Here is a 17,828-nt window from a genome sequence, read left to right as displayed (position 1 = left end):
AGAGAGCGAGAGAGAGAGAAAGAGAGAGCATGGGAGGGGCAGAAAGAGGGAGAGAGAGAGAGAATCCCAAACAGGCTCCACACTGTCAGCATAGAGGTTGACGGGGTGGGGGTGGGGGTGGGGGAGAGATGGAGGCGGCTTGAACTCAGGTACCCTGAGATCATGACCTCAGCTGAAATCAAGAGTGGGACCTTTAACGAAGGGAGCCACCCAGGTCCCTCAAGTATGGAAAAATTTTAAAACTACTATGATCTATTTTAATTTTAAATAATTATATGAACAAAGTCATATGAACATATTGTTCATATCTTAGTTTAGATGCTGCCTTCTTCTGAAAACCTTCTAAAGCCTATGTTAATGCAAATACTCAAAACATGGTTATATGTGTCTACTCTTTACATTAAAAGCATACTGTAATTAGCATTTCATAGTATTTGCAAATAGGTGATATACTTTTTTCTTAGTTTTGGTCTCTTCTAGACATAGTTTCCTCGAAAATATAGACTATGTCTTTCACATACGTGTGTATATGTATAGTAAGAACCCAATAGTATAGTATATGTATAGTAAGAACCCAATACATTCTTATCAAATACGTGTTTAAACCCTAAGTACAATATTCATTATAGTCATATATTCCGTGTCATTACTCCAAATTCATATCAGTTATTGTCTTCTGGTAGTGACACCCTGTATCACAAGATAGGCTCTGATATCTCATCTCTGATATTTCTCTAGTAATCTAATGGTAGCAAACTTATGCAATTTTATCACATTCCAACCATGTCATTTGGAGGTAAAAATGAAACAAGAAAAATTAGCTCAAATATAATATCCAATCCTCTGTGTCATGATACAGGAAAAACGAATCAAACACAGATACTCATATGATACTCTCTGTAACTCAACTTAATTATAATCTAGTCACTATACGTAATTATTTCCAAGTTTATAAGTGTGTTGTGTAAAGTTCTTATTTTGTTTTCTCACCAAAGTTAATAGAAAAAATAAGCCATTAAAAAGTGAGGTCAAGGATTTCATTATACAAGAAAAAATTATTAGAGCTAAGGAGATAAGTGTCATGCTGTGTCTTTGCTTTGTTTTCACTAATTTGTTTTCTGAAATGGGTCATATGTTCCCTTTAGCTATTTGTAAAATAATCACAATTATACTTTCCCTTTGTTATAAAACTACAATCAAATTAGGCAAATTAAAAGATAGTCTTCATCATTGCTTACTTTGAGTGATTTATCAATCCCTCTTTCATTTTAACTAGTGAATTCCATTTATAAAATAATCAATATTAGATAATTTAAGATAATAGGCATATCAATTTTAATTTGTTTTACTTTTATGTTTACTGTTGCTCAATGTCACCCCAAAACCAAATCTACATATGACTTATCTATAGTTGAATAACATATCCTTTATACTCTTTATTGGATAACAAGAACTTGAGGATTATATAATTTAAAAATAAGATGCAGCATAGAAAGTCTACTATAAACCAACAGTAAAATCAATAAGCAAACAATTGACTCTACCTGAGCTCCTGGACAGAGTCAGATAGTTTATGTTATTTTAATCTGAATTATATGTACTAGTTTGCCTAATGTGTAGCTTTTCTTCCTGACTGCCAGCTACTCTGACCTATGGAAATATTGGTCTCATATTTGTTGCAGATGAAACTTACATGGATTTTTTTCCAACAGCTCCTAAAATTGCTAAAGTTTTAATCCTTACAATAAATCACTCAAGTCATGTCAATATTTACATCAATAAATCACTTTTTCTATCATTCATTTTTTTTCATTTCTTTGATCAAACACTAAGTGATAAAGTATGTGACATGATTCTTCAATCAATATGCTTTTATTTCTTTTTATGTAAGATACAAATACATGGGAGCAACATTACAAAAATGCTCCTTAGAATTTTAACAATCATCTTACCTGGGTCTTGTCAATGAAGAGTATTGAATGTAGATGCAATTTATAAAATGCTATCATAACCATATTTTGTGTATTAGTTTGTCAATTAAAGTTCAGATGAAAAGTGTTCCTCCAAGTTAAGCCATAAGAAGAGCCAATATAATTTAATTGTAATTAAATTTACAGTAGTAAAAATGGCTATAATTGAGTAATGAACACTAAATATATGGTCTTATCTTGTAAAAACATTGTAATTGCAGAGTGATTCATGGATAGCAAATGGTGAACTCTTGGGGTGCCTGTGTGGCTGTCGGTTAAGCATCCAATTTTAGCTCAGGTCATGATGTCGCAGTTTGTTGAATTCAAGCCTAACATCACGCTCTGTACTGATAATTCAGAGCCTGGAGCCTGCTTCGGATTCTGTGTCTCCCTCTCTTTCTGCCCCTCCCCAACTCACACTGTGTTTCTCTATTTATCTCAAAAATGAATAACCATTAAAAAAAATTTAATAAAAAATAGTGAACTTCTCAGAGATTCTGATGGTTTACCCTTATTAATCCAGAACCCCCCATACGCATGCAAGAAATAACTTCACTTTGTTTATATGATATAGAAAATTTTAATATTGTAAGAGGAAGATATAGAACTACATGTTCATTACCTGTGGGCAAAGGTCTTAGTAAAAAATTTAAAAGAACAATAAAATGAAAAGTTAAATGGTGATTTTATTTGAAAATACTAAAATTAATAAAAATAAGGATGCAAAAAAATGCCACCATAAATGAAGTTACAATATTACTGCCAACAAAATAGAGAAGTCAAAATTTAGAACAAAAAGTTTCAAAGGATCATTAAGAAATTTCAAAGAAGGAAGAGATTATCTCTTTGAAAATAATAGTTATAGTAAAAAGACAAAGAAATGATGGTGAATTATCTAATTAACTTACTTTCAAAGACCAGTGTAACCTTAATACAAAAACTTGTCAAAGTTAGCAAAATTAAAATAAATTAAGTAAAATTACATTAAATTAATTAAATTAAAGTTTGAAAATAAATAAAAATTCCTGATATTTGCTAGATATCCTAATTTCCTTGGGAATTTAGAGATATTCAGGTCATTGTGATAATTTTTGGATCAAGCCCTCACCTTGACTATTACTTTTGCTAAGGCAACAATAATTGGCTACGTCTTCCATCTGTCTCCTAATCTAAGATATACATTTTAACCTTCATTAAATCCAATCCCATGTAATATTTATTGTTTTTCAGGTCAAGTGTTTTCTGTCAGTATTTTGAATCATGTAGGAAATTCTTGATTTTGTCCTTACCACATGGGATTCAAGGCTACTTGGAATAGCTCAACATGTCTGACAATTTTCCATTTGAGATGTAACTCTCCAGGTTATGGTGGCAGCAGTCTATATGGTCATTTTCTCCCAGGGGCCTCAGAAAACACAAAGGTAAACCACAGGCCATAGCATTTCCATTAATTTTTCTAACATACTCCCTTTTCTCCAGAATATTGAGGTGTTAGGGATGACACATTTTGTTCCCACTACTCATATCTCTTTCTTCTTCTTCTTTTTTTTTTTTTTAATGTGTATTTATTTTTGAGAGAAAGAGAGACAGAGAGACAAGAGTGTGAGTGGCAGAGGGACAGGGAGAGAGACAGGGAGATACAGAATCTGAAGCAGGCTCCAGGCTCTGAGCTGTCAGCACAGAGCCTGACACAGGGCTCGAACCAAAGAACCGAGAGATCATGACCTGAGCTGAAACTGGACGCTTAACCAACTGAGCAACCCAGGTGCCCTCTTTCTTCATTTTTAAATCCTATCCTTTCCATGATTAGCTCTCCACAAATCTTTACCAACAAAACATAAAACCAAGCATGCCCTAACACTGAACTAGTCAGTCAATAAATGAACTGCCTGTTTAAATATTAATATAGTTTTAAATTTAAAGAGTCCTTTAAACAGAAACATAGATTACAAATTAGGATTTATAATCTACAGTAAAAATCACTATCAGATAGCACTAGAAAATGTCTTCAAAGTTCTGAGAGAAAAAAAATCTAATAATGTAATATTTTATAAGCTAATTTGTTCTCCATGCAACAGTCATATAAAGTAACGGTCATATCTCCTCAAGAATTCCAAAAATTAGGTAATATACGATCATTTATAATCATAAAATGAATAATCATGTAGAGGAAGAACATGAGCCATCAAAAAGTATACACAGCAGAATTCAAAATACCATGACAGAAACTATGATAAACATACAATTATGGAAATACAGCAGGTAATATAATTTATAATCTCTCCTTATAAAGCACTTAAAAATGTAAGACAATATCTTATAAAGCACTTAAAAATGTAAGATAATATAGCAAATTGTATTCTTTTAAATTAGCAGTTGAGCTTACAATCAAGTAATAGAAATCCCTGGAGTGTAAAAATATTACAATTTATAAAACTATTAAGTTACATGGTTCCAGTTACATGGCTGATGGTGCGACCATAACCTGACATGGAAAAATGAAGAAAGTGAGAATGGAATAAAATTTGAGATAAATGTAGCTGCAAAGACTATCTTATTAACTACTACTCATAATATCTTCTATTCACTGTAATTATCTATTTTCTGTGTGTGTCCATTATCAATTTATTGTCACAGTACAAATCCTCTGTTCATTTCCTGCTCTGAGATAATGAACATTTCTCCATTGCTAGGATGATTATATCACAGTTTGTTGATTCAAAGTAGGAAGGGGAATCACTTTTGGCTCCTGTGAGCTGCTGTTTTATTTGTTCTCGCTTCTGCTAAACAGCTTTCAGTAGCATATGTGTGAAAACATTCCAGTGATGCTCTGTACCACCAGGCAGGATTGTGCAGTCATTTGAAACATGTGAATGATACATCTGCTGGATCAAAGACAGTGAACTCGTTTGTGTTGTCTGCCTTGTCCTGGCCACCTGGTAATGATCTTCCCAAGGCAACAACCACATGTCCTAGACCTTCACTGCCCTATTGCAGAGTAGCTCCTAAAGCTCCAAGTCCCTCCAAGTACCTGCCCTCTAGACTCAGCCCAACTACAACCTGGAAGGCTGTCTCCTGTGGTAAGCAGGTGCCCAGTGCCCTGGCTCCCTGTGCATTCCTGTTCAATAGCTTTGGCTTCTGTGTACTCCAGACAACTGTGCTTGGCTGACAACCGTGGATCAGCTGCAGCCATGTAGCCTAGAAAAGTTATATGACACCTAAAGGACTTTAACCCCACCTTCTGCAATGAACTGGATCATTGAGAAGGGGGTGCCCTTTTTATCTTCACTCTATCCTTAAGTACTCTTTCTTATCCCTAAGGCATTTTTAAAAGTTTTCTTTCCACATTTATTATCACTCTCCTGTTATGATTAAAAATTCCTCATAGCAATATCCTTTGTCCAAATTACTCTGTGTCTCTGTCTCCTGACTAAACCCCAGATGATACAAACTTTTTAGTCGGCAAACCCTGTAAGCACAGATACAGGAGGCACATCATTTCATTGTACCTAGCAACTAAAAACGGTGCCCAGGACAAAGCATTTTCTTCATGAACGCTTGATTGAATTAAATCCAAAAATAGGTTTGCATTGCTTTATCTCGGATTTCCTCTAAATGACAGCAAATATTCTCTATACTAGTACCAACAGCCACATAAGGTTCCCATCTGTATTTCAACAAAAATAGTGTAAAACACGAAACTTTCATTAGTTAGTAGGTAAGGCAAGAGATTGTTTCAAGAACATTTTCAACTCTGACAAATGCTGTGGAGACTTTGAAGAACCGTGTTTTTTGCTAGTACAGAAATGGTTGTTGATTTAGCAGGAATGATTTCAGTAGAGGCAGAGAAGCAGAAACCGGTCAGATCAGTTCAGAAGCAAAAACTAGATCAGACTGGTTGGGATCTAAAGAGTAGATGAAGACATGAAAACAAGTGTGAGAAATTAAAAATAAATAAATATAGTCCTGTGAAATGAAAGTAACATTGCATTTCTTCTTTCTTTGTTTTCTCTCTTCTTACTCTCATTCTTTTTATCTGTCATTAAAAAGTGTAAAATATCTGTATTCAGAGAGGAAAATCTAGTAGAAAAGATGAGATTAATGACATGTAACAGAAATATTATAGCACAAGAGAATGCCTTTGAGCAGGTGAGAGGGGTTGGGATTGAAAGCAAATATCTAAGAAATGCCCTGTTATACACAGGAACACAGACACTTGAGACTTTAAAAAAAAAAGTGAAAGAGCAGATATATGCAGGAGGCTATAGAGTTAGCAGTAGAAATATTAGAGATTTCACATGTAATGGCTTCTTGTTTCTTAATAGAAGAGAGAGATCTAAAGAAAAAGAATAGAATATTTATTCCTGGGGAGGGGGATAGTTAAGTGAGAGAATTTCATGTCGATGATAGTGGATATTTATATTTAAGATCTTAAAATTTAAATGAAGCCAGTTTTTTTCTGTTATTTGATTTTTTGCTGATAATATCCAATTGCTCAAGTGCATAAAAAGTAAAGGTAAATGGTCAAATGTATGCAGGTGAATAGGAGAAACAGTGGATGGAAATTAAAAAGTTGTGACTGATGCTAAAGATTAGGTAAATTATTAAAAATTATATATAATATTATAGTATTATGTATATATAATATATATGTATTCTCTGTGCTGAAACCATGTTATCAATTACTGACATAAAAACATAAAAAACACTGCAGGGAAATAATATAATAAAACACAGGCCTCTATTTTACACCTTACATTGCAATCTAAACCTTGTAAAACCAATCATCCTTCCACTTCTTATGTATTCACCATCAAACTTCATCACTTCTTTTAAAATATATGAATGATACAAGTTGGATCAAGTGTAATGAACAACCTTGTGTCTCCTGCCTCAATAAATCTTTACTTTCCGTGATAACCTCCTAGAATTCCTGCAACAATACAAAGTAGGTAGGATGACACCTTGTTTAATGTCTCATAGATGAGGTACCCAGATCCCCCTCTTCCAGGATTGAGGTACTCATTCCCCAGCTGTTTGGAATATTGATGGCTGATAGTTCTCAACTGAGTCCCTTGATGAGGATTTCCTTTGTTGAAGAGGCCATCTCCCCTAATTTCATGTGCCCTTCTAGAAATGTCCAATGATTTGTTGATGTGGGTGTCATTGGCATGGCCCCTCACCCAAATTAGAAGGGCTATTGCATCTCCAGAGCTCTCCATCATATAAGCTGAGATCTTTTTGCAACTGCACTGTAGTTCACCTTACTCTGCCAGACTCTATTGTTCTACTCCCTTAATGAATTTGACCCCAAATCTCTCTAGTAAATTTACTGAACAGAAATCTGCATCTCAAAGTTTTCTTCAAGAGAAACCAGGTCTGTAACTATCAGTACAAGGTCAAAAGAAAGCAGTTAGAAAACAGTTTCTAAAATGTGATTTGTTGGGGCGCCTGGGTGCTCAGTTGGTTAAGTGTCCAACTTCAGCTCAGGTCATGATCTTGAGGTTCACGAGTTCAAGCCCTAGGTCAGGCTCTGGCTGACAGCTCAGAGCCTGGAGGCTGCTTCAATTCTGTGTCTCCCTGTCTCTCTGCCCCTTCCCCACTCACGCTCTCTCTCTCTCTCAAAAATAAATAAATGTTAAAAAATTAAAATGTGATTTGTAGCTGGTTTACCCAATGTCTAACTGGTAGTAAGGTCTTCATCAGTGATGATAGGTAGAACACAAAATCATGGTGTGTTTGTTAAACTTGTACTACAGGTGACCTGGAAAATATACCAGTGGGAAAGAATTTCCCTGAAGGTAAAACATATCAGGCATTTGAAAAATAAGTGAGATATGATAATTATATGGTATCAGATGCTTAGGAAATCAATACTTTGGGGAAAACATGAAAACTGAAGATAATTGATCATCCATTAAAAGTTAAGTTTGAAAGCCAGAACATATCCTGTAAAATATAGAAAGACTCCAAACTCCTGTATCATAAAGCAGAAAAGATGAGAAGAAGGCAGTGGATTAAATTATAAGAGAAGAAAATAAAGGATGCAGGATTGGCAGTATATCCTAGTATATTCTCCATTTAATTCACCAGTCTGTTCCTGAAAACACCTGATCTTGAAGGACTTCAGCAAACTACAACAAAAACAATTGTTTCCCATTGCAGTTTCTGTGCAATTGTTCTGTCTTTGCTGACCCACATTACCATGGCCTCAGGTATGTAAGATACATTTATTAATCTGTAAAAGACATTATTATCCATTCTCATCAGGAAAGTGAATCATACAGTTTGCAATGGACACATTGGACAATCGAGTATATTTATAGTCTTGCTCCAGTGCTATGTTAACTTGCCACTGGCTTCTGCTGTAGTATATAATTCAAAGGGAATTGGCATCAGAGACAATCTGTGGCATATCACCTTGTATATCACCTTGTTGCATTATATCAATGTTGTCATCTTAATTAGACGATATAATCACAAAGCAACAATACAATGGAGGCCTTGGTGATGCAAATGCCTTTGAAAGAGTAGAAAGGGCCCACCACATCAGTGGTTTTAGGGGGCCGGTGTTCTCAGGTTAGAGAGACATTACTAAAATATAAAAGATGAATTATTCCATCTGATATTTTTCAGCACTAAGGAGGAATTATAATACCTATTAGGCTTTTTTGGGTTCTGGAGAGATGTTCCACAGTTAAGGATATATATTTGACCCATATGCTAGATGACACAAAAGGATGCTGGTGGCTCAAATTTAAGTTGCAAGGTGGCCTAGAACCCTATCTCATTCTCCTGCAATTGTATTGGCACCTGTCTGTCAGCCAGCTCAGACCTATGATAATATAAATGTCCTTATGACCAGCATATAGAGATATAGAGAAGGAAAAACGTAAACTTTTTAACAGATAGGTTCACTGAGAATGAGCAAAATTAAAAAAAGAAAAAAGAAAAAAAAAAAAAAGGATTGCAACTGCATTATAGCCCCATTTAGAAATGGCCCATTAAGATAACCGTGAAGGAAAACCCCTCTAACAGGGCAGAAAGTTGGATGGTGCATCCTATCACCCACTTGTGGATGGAAAAACAATTCAAAGTCAAGAGTATGTGCAATTCACTTAAAAAAATACAAGAAATGTCAGATTTTTTTTCCAATCTCAAGGCAAGTTCTGGAATTTGTGCCTGTGTAAAATAAAATGTCTGTAGTTTTTATGTGGTGGAAATTAGGTTGAAACCGAGTCAAATACCTGGGGCGTCAGAATTCACAATTTCACAAAGCAAAGCCTTGTCATCTCAGCTTGCATTTCATTCCCATCTCTTCAGAAGTCACTCACGTGAATTCCTTATCTTAATTTCAAATACATAAAACAAGTTCCCCCTCGAAATTTCTATCATTGACCAGGTTGTTAATTTTTCCCCAGAAGTGTTAATATTTTCTAGATGACTAAGATGAAACTCTTGTATAAAATAGCTTCGTTGCGATGTCTCTTAATTTGTAGTATGTATTATATATGCTCTTTTTTTTTCTATCAGTGGTCCCTTAATCTCACTGATTATCAGCAACTCACTTTACTGAAACATGTAAGTTTTGTATAGGGCAATAGATATTTAGGGGTTTTGTTTATTCGTTTCTTTGCCTGAAAATGGGCACAGCTTTTCTTTTGCTATGATTTTCATGTAGGGAATTGGATTAGTCAAGTTAGCAGTTGGACTGAATTTGTAACTTGTTGAATCTACATTTATTCTTACTGCCCCTTAGCTTTCACATTCCTATAGAGACTGTCTGTGTCTAGGGTGGAAGGTAATTCACTAGAGCATGCTTCCTTAACTAAGTTGTTTAAGTTTTTCTTTGTGCTATTCCTCATAGAGTGCATCTTTGCAAGCTCTTGTCCCCCCCACCCCCAACCCCGTCCCACTCCCAACACTCGCTATTTGAAGCTTATACCTTGGCTGAGGCGTTTGGTTGGACCAGGGGTGATGCTGGGGTTTGGCCTGCTGGGGTTATGGTTAAGTCTCAGCCTTTGGATAGCACTGATTCCACAGTCTAGACAGTGTAGTCTTCCTTCTTCTCCTGCCCCTTCCCTGCCTTCAGGATGGTTCTCCCTTCTCAGTCTTGTATTTCCTTCCTGACTTGAGTTCAGTCTGCCTTTTCCTGCTGTAATGAGCATTCACCAATATCTTAAGGCCAACAGTGTTGCCAGTTCCCCCACAATTAAAGTTTTTGTTGTATAGTAGAGAAAGAGGGACATTCTTTCACTACAAAACTTCCTGCTAAACAGCATGGGTATAGAGATTCTTGTCAATGTTGCTGGCCCACGTCTGCACCAAAATGGACTCTTACTGAGGCTGCTTGTGATCTCTTATTTTTCTACTTGGTGCATTCATGACAAAGGGTGTTCAGACTCCCCGATTCTGCATCTCCAGGGATCTCACACTATCTCAGTGCCCCAGCAGGCTTTTCTAGCTTGTCTGCCTTTGTAGCTGAACTCTCTTATGGAATCCTGTTGTGGTTACTACCCCAGATAGACATGGGTTCCAATCTCCTTTCTCCCAGAAGATACTGTATCTACCTAGATTTTAGATCAGTTTGTTGCTCTCTCCAACCTCAATTCTATGATGATTTCAGGGGGAAAAGCCAGAAATCTGAAATGAACTGTGGATTTCTTGTTGAAAGGAAGAAGAGAAGCTCCTTCCATCTCTCTACATCCCAAAGTGAAAAGTGAACACTGCCTTCACTTTTGAAGGATAATTTTGTTATACATAGAACTCTAGGAATAGCTTTTCTTCTTTTAGCACTTTAAAATGCTACTTCTTTGTTTACTGGCTTTAAATCTTTTATATACTAGGAATACGTGCTTCTACACAATCACAATAAAATTATCACACTCAAGAAATTTAATCATGATAAAATGTTATTGTGTAATAGAGTCTATATTTAAATATCTCCAATTACCTAAGTAATGCATATTTTATAATATCCTTTATAACAAATTTGTTTTTAGTTGAAGATTCAAGCAAGGATCCAATCATTGTTAGTTTGTAATTCTGGAATCATTCCTCTTCATTCATATTTTGACTCTCATGACATTAGTGTTTTACAAAAGGCTCTTAGAAAGTGAAAAATAGCATGACTGAAGGTAGCATGTTGAAATTGAGGTTATCAAAGAGGTATAGAAATTGCAAGGTATAAAACTAAGCTATCCAATATGGTAGTTGGTAGCCACATTTGGCTTATTAAATTTAAATGTAAATTAATTAAAATAATATGAAAATTCAATATCTCAATTGCACTACCCACATCTGAAATGCTCAATAGCTACAGAAGGCTAGTAAATGCCATATTGGACAGCACTGATACAGAACATTTCTTTTACTGCAGAAATTTCTGTGGAATAGCTCTGGTATAGAATAGAACAAGTACATAGTACATATATATCTAGTTAGGGTATAGGCTGTAGTCTGTAATGAGATGACTTAAAGAGCACTTAAGATTTTTTTTTTTATTTTGACTTACTGCTCCGATAAACAATTCTGATAAAACCCCTTTACAATGTTAGAAGCGTAATAATTTTTAATGTTATTTCTCTATCACAGCACATGGTGGCTTCATCATTCATCTAGATACAAGATGGTTAATGGCTACTCCATTTCTCACCATAGTATCTGTGCCTAAATCCAGATTTAAAGTTGAAAGAAAGTAAGTTTGTCTCCACGTCCTTTAAGCTGAGAAATAAAGGTAACACACACGACTTCCACTCATACTCCTTTGGCAAACATTTGTCCATATGGTGACAGGTATCTCTTAGATATGCTGAGAAATCTATTCTTTAGTTATGCAGACATGTACCCACTCAAAACTCAAGGGGTTCTAAAACTCAAGAGGCAAGATGTTGGTGGAGGACAGTGTCTGCTAAAGTATTAGATTAAGAATAATAATCAGAAAAATATTAACCATCTTTTTTATATTTCCTCAGTATAGTGTTGAGTTTAGGACACTATTAAATTTATATTATTAAGAAATAATTATATGAATTATGATATTAACATAATAATAGTCTCTTAAAGGATGTCAAAGTAATTGTTTAATACTTTGTTCCTTTTAGACTGTATTCGCACTTAATCTCATGTATTCCTTTGTCAAGAAAAATCAAGGGCTTAGGGGTGCTGAGTGACTCCATTGGTTAAATGTCCAACTTCCACTCAGCTCATGATCTCATGGTTTGTGAGTTTGAGACCTGCGTTGGGCTCTGTGCTGACAGCTTAGTGCCTGGAGCCTGCTTTGGATGCTATCTCCCTCTCTCTCTGCCCCTCCTCCACTCACATGTGCTCACTCTCTTTCAAAAATAAATAAACATTAAATTTCTTTTAAATAAAAAAAGAAAAATCAAGGTCTTAATGTGTTCTGGAAAGAGTTCAGAATATAGCCATGGACAAAATAGCCAGTAAGTATGTCACTATGAACATATAAACATATAAACCACTAGGTAAGATACTTTTAGATACAGGTGTGTCTTATGTCCATGAAATGCCGCCAGACCAACACTGAACCATCCTACACACCTAGAAAACTGATTGGAGGATTAACACAACAATCTGCACAACCTGAACCAAAGAATTCAGCAGGTACGGGCGCAGAGAAGTGAATTTGGGAAGTGAGAAGCCGCTGAGGGTAGGGAACCGCTTTTGCGGGCGGAGAGAGGATGGAGACCGGGGAGCAAGGGAGAATACAGGAAAAGCACCCCTCCCCAAAAGCAGCTGAAGAGAAAGTGGAAAATCGGAAACACCCCCAGGGACTAAACTAAAAAGGGAGAAAGGAGAAAGGAGAGGGTTTAAATTCCATTAAGACTGTAAACAAGGGGAGCACAAAGGCTGCAACTCTGCAGCTCCATACCTGGCGGTGCTCTGGTGGGAAGGGCGAATCCCCAGGAACAGAGTGGGTCCGGGAGGTCCTCGGGGCACATGGGGAAAAGCAGTTCCACTGCTGCAAGGACATTTGGTAGAGACTGTTGAAGCCACCTGGTCCCAGCAGACCCCGGAAAACGGCCACATTTGCTGGTGTTGGAACGAGGTCATTAAGAGTGAAGCCTGGTGCCAGATATGTGTTGTGATTTTCCATAATCTCCGAAACGCTGCCGCTACACTATCTTGTGAACTTTTTCTGGGGTGGGCCGGCACCTGGCCGCAGTCTCGGGGCACCGGCAGTAGCAGGGTCCAGCAGGCGTTCCTGGGTGCAGCTGACACTCGGCCATTGCTCATTCCGCCGTTGCTCTTTAAGACTCTCCTACAGAGGAGCGGAACGGGTCAAAGCCGCAGTTCTTCGGAAGTAAGGGGCCAGGGAAAACAGCCGCATCTGAGACAAAACTTGGGAGAGAGGTACTGCCTGGGCCTGGTCACGGAGAGTGAAAAAGCGGGGAGTGGATGAAACCTGAAGACAGAGAACTGATGTGCCATTGCTGATCTGGGAGAACAGACTGAGTGTTCCGTTTTCACGGATCCCGCACATGCGCATATGCACCTACGAACACTGCAACAATCCACCCCAGTAGGCTAGCATCGCCATCTAGTGGAGAGCGGAGCTGTTACAGTGAGCCCCGCCCAACTAGGCCAACTTCACTCTTCAAGAACACGTCTCACCACCAGCTTAGTTTATGGACTATAAAGCACTACATAGACTGACTTCTAGGGGAAACGAAGTAACTTCAGTCCTACTTCAATCTGCTAGTGGGTTCATCTATTCAATTTTCTTTCTTTTTTTTTCTTTTTCTCTTTTACACTTCTTTTCTTTTTCTTGAATACAGAAAGAAAAAGTTCATTTTTATTTTCAGTTTTTATTAAAATATTTTTATTTAATTATTGTTATATTTTTACTTTGGTGTACATTTTTTCAAATCCTATTTTACTTCCATCATTTTATTTTAGTCTACTTCAGTGTATTCAGCTTTTCAAATTTTCAAACAATTTCCTTTTTATTTTTTTCTTTCTTTTTATTTTTTCTCTCTTTTGTTTCTCTTCTTTGTCTTGAATGCAGAAAGAGAAAAACTTCATTTTTACTTTCAATTTCTATTAAAAATATTTTTATTTAATTTTTTACTCTATTTTTTGTTTTTATGTAAATTTTTTCAAACTCTATTTTACTTCCATCATTTCATTTAGTCTACTACAGTGCATTCACTTTTTCAAATTTTCAAACGATTTCCTTTTTTTCTTTTTTGAATATTTTTTATCTTTTTCATTTCTTTTCTTTTTTCTTGAAAACAGAAAAAGAAAAATTCATATTTATTTTTAATTTTTATTAAAAATATTTTTTCTTTAAATTTTTTCTACTATTTTCTTTACTTGTGTGTATATTTTTTCAAATTCTATTTTACCCCTGTCATCTCATTTTAGTCTACTTCAGTGTATTGATTTTTTCAAATTCTCAAATGATTTCTTCCCCCCCCTTTTTTTCTCTAATCTGTCAAACCACTTTCAACACCCAAACCAAAATACACCTAGGATCTAGCATCATCTATTTGGTTTCTGTGTGTGTTTTTAATTTTTTTAATTTTAATAGTTTTTTAATTTTAATTTTCTTTTTAATTTCAATTTTTCTACCTCATTAATTCCTTTTCTCCCTTCAAAATCACAAAATGAAGGAATTCAGCCCCAAAAGAAAGAGCATGAAGAAGTGACAGCCAGGGATTTAACCAACACAAATATAGCAAGATGTCTGAACCAGAATTTAGAATCACGATAATAAGAATACTAGCTGGAGTCGAAAATAGATTAGAATCCCTTTCTGCAGAGATAAAAGAAGTAAAAAATAGCCAGAACAAAATTAAAAATGCTATAACTGAGCTGCAATCGCGGATGGATGTAGCAGCGGCAAGGATCAATGAGGCAGAACAGAGAATCAGCGATATAGAGGACAAACTTATAGAGAATAACGAAGCAGAAAAGAAGAGGGAGATTAAGGCAAAAGAGCATGATTTAAGAATTAGAGAAGTCAGTGACTCATTAAAAAGGAACAACATCAGAATCATAGGGGTCCCAGAAGAGGAAAAGAGAGAAATAGGGGTAGAAGGGTTATGTGAGCAAATCATAGCAGAAAACTTTCCTAACCCGGGGAAAGACACAGACACCAAAATCCAGGACCCCCATTAGATTCAACAAAAACCAACCATCAACAAAGCATATCATAGTCAAATTCACAAAATACTCATGCAAGGAGAGAATCATGAAAGCAGCAGGGGAAAAATAGTCCCTAACATACAAGGGAAGACAGATCAGGTTTGCAGCAGACTTATTCACAGAAACTTGACAGGCCAGAAAGGAGTGGCGGGATATATTCAGTGTGCTGAATCAGAAAAATATGCAGCCAAGAATTCTTTATCCAGCAAGGCTGTCATTCAAAATAGAAGGAGAGATAAAAGGTTTCCCAGACAAACAAAAATTAAAGGAGTTTGTGACCACTAAACCAGCCCTGCAAGAAATTATAAGGGGGACTCTCTGAGGGGAGAAAAGATGAAAATATATATATCAAAAGCAACAAAGATTAGAAAGAACCAGAGACTCCAACTCTACAAGCATCATAATGGCAATAAATTCATATCTTTCAGTACTCACTCTAAATGTCAATGGAATCAATGCTCCAGTCAAAAGACATAGAGTAACAGAATGGATAAGAAAACAGGATCCATCTATATGCTGTTTACAAGACACCCATTTTAGACCTGAAGACACCTTCAGATTGAAAATAAGGGGATGGAGAACCATCTATCATGCTAATGGTCAACAAAAGAAACCTGGAGTAGCCATACTTATATCAGACAATCTAGACTTTAAAATAAAGACTGTATCAAGAGATTCAGAAGGGCATTATATCATAATCAAGGGGTCTCTCCACCAAGAAGACCTAACAATTGTAAACAATTATGCGCCAAATGTGAGAGCACCCCAACATATAGATCAATTAATCACAAATATAAAGAAACTCATTGACAGTAATACCATAATAGTAGGAGACTGCAACACCCCACTCAGCAATAGACAGATAATCTAATCAAAAAAATCATCAAGGAAACAATGGCTTTGAATGACACACTGGACCAGATGGACTTACATATATATTCAAAACATTTCATCCTAAAGCAGCAGAATATACATTCTTCTCCAGTGCACATGGAGCGTTCTCCAGAATACACCATATACTGGGACACAAATCAGCCCTAAGTAAGTACAAAAAGATCAAGATCATACCATGCATGTTTTCAGACCACAATGCTATGAAACTCAAAATCAACCACAAGAGAAAATTTGGAAAGATAACAAATACTTGGAGACTGAAGAACATCCTACTAAAGAATGAATGAGTTAACCTAGCAGTTAAAGAGGAAATTAAAAAGCATATGGAAATCAATGAAAATGATAACACCACAACGCAAAACCTCTGGGACGCAGCAAAGGAGGTCATAAGAGGAAAGTGTATAGCAATCCAGGCCTTCCTAAAGAAGGAAGAAAGATCTCAAATACACAACCTAGCCTTGCATTTTAAGGAGCTGGAAAAAGAACAGCAAATAAAACCCAAAACCAGCAGAAGACCAGAAATAATAAAGATTAGAGCAGAAATTAATGCTATCGAAACCAAAAACCAAAAACAAAACAAAAAAAAACAGTAGAACAGATATGAAACCAGAAGCTGGTTCTTTGAGAGAATTAACAAAATTGATAAACCACTAGCCATTCTGATGAAAAAGAAAAAGGAAATGACCCAAATAAATAAAATCAAGAATGGAAGAGGAGAGATCACAACCAACACAACAGAAATAAAAACAATAAGAGAATACAATGAGCAATTATATGCCAATAAAATGGGCTATCTGGAAGAAATGGACAAATTCCTAGAAACATATACACTACCAAAACTGAAACATGAAGAAATAGAAAATTTGAACAGACCCATAACCAGTAAGGAAATCGACTTAGTAATCAAAAATCTGCCAAAAAACAAGAGTCCAGGGCCAGATGGACTTCCAGGGGAAAGAGGGGATTCCAGGCTTTCCAGGGGAATTCTACCAAACATTTAAGGAAGAGTTAACACCAATTCTCTTGAAGCTGTTCCAAAAAATAGAAATGGAAGGAAAATTTCCAAACTCTTTCTGTGAAGCCAGTATTACCTTGATTCCAAAACCAGACAGAGACCCCACTAAAAAGGAGAACTATAGACCAATATCCCTGATGAACATGGATACAAAAATCCTCAAAAAGATATTAGCCAACTGGATCCAACAATACATTAAAGAAATTATTCGCCACAACACAGTGGGATTTATACCTGGGATGCAGGGCTGGTTCAATATCCGCAAAACAATTAACGTGATTCATCACATCAATAAGAGAAAGGACAAGAACCATATGATCCTCCCAATAGATGCAGATAAAGCATTTGACAAAATATAGCATCCTTTCTTGATAAAAACCCTCAAGAAAGTAGGGATAGAAGGATCATACCTCAAGATTATAAAAGCCATATATGAATGACCCAACACTAATATCATCCTCAATGGGGAAAAACTGAGAGCTTTCCCCCTAAGGTCAGGAACAAGACAGGGATGTCCACTCTTGCCACTGTTATTCCACATAGTATTGGAAGTCTTAGCCTCTGCAATCAGACAACACAAAGAAATAAAAGGCATCCAAGTTGGCCAGGAGGAGGTCAACCTTTCACTCTTCGCAGATGACATGATACTCTATATGGAAAACCCAAAAGATTCCACCAAAAAACTGCTAGAACTGATTCATGAATTCAGCAAAGTTGCAGGATATAAAATCAATGCACAGAGATCAGTTGTATTCCTATACACCAACAATGAAGTGACA

The sequence above is a fragment of the Puma concolor genome, chromosome B1 (genome assembly GCF_028749965.1).
Source record: "Puma concolor isolate L17-30 chromosome B1, mPumCon1.1.hap2, whole genome shotgun sequence".
In the NCBI taxonomy this organism is placed as follows: Eukaryota; Metazoa; Chordata; class Mammalia; order Carnivora; family Felidae; genus Puma; species Puma concolor.
The sequence above is the reverse complement of the archived record's forward strand: the minus strand, read 5'-3'. Positions refer to the sequence as shown.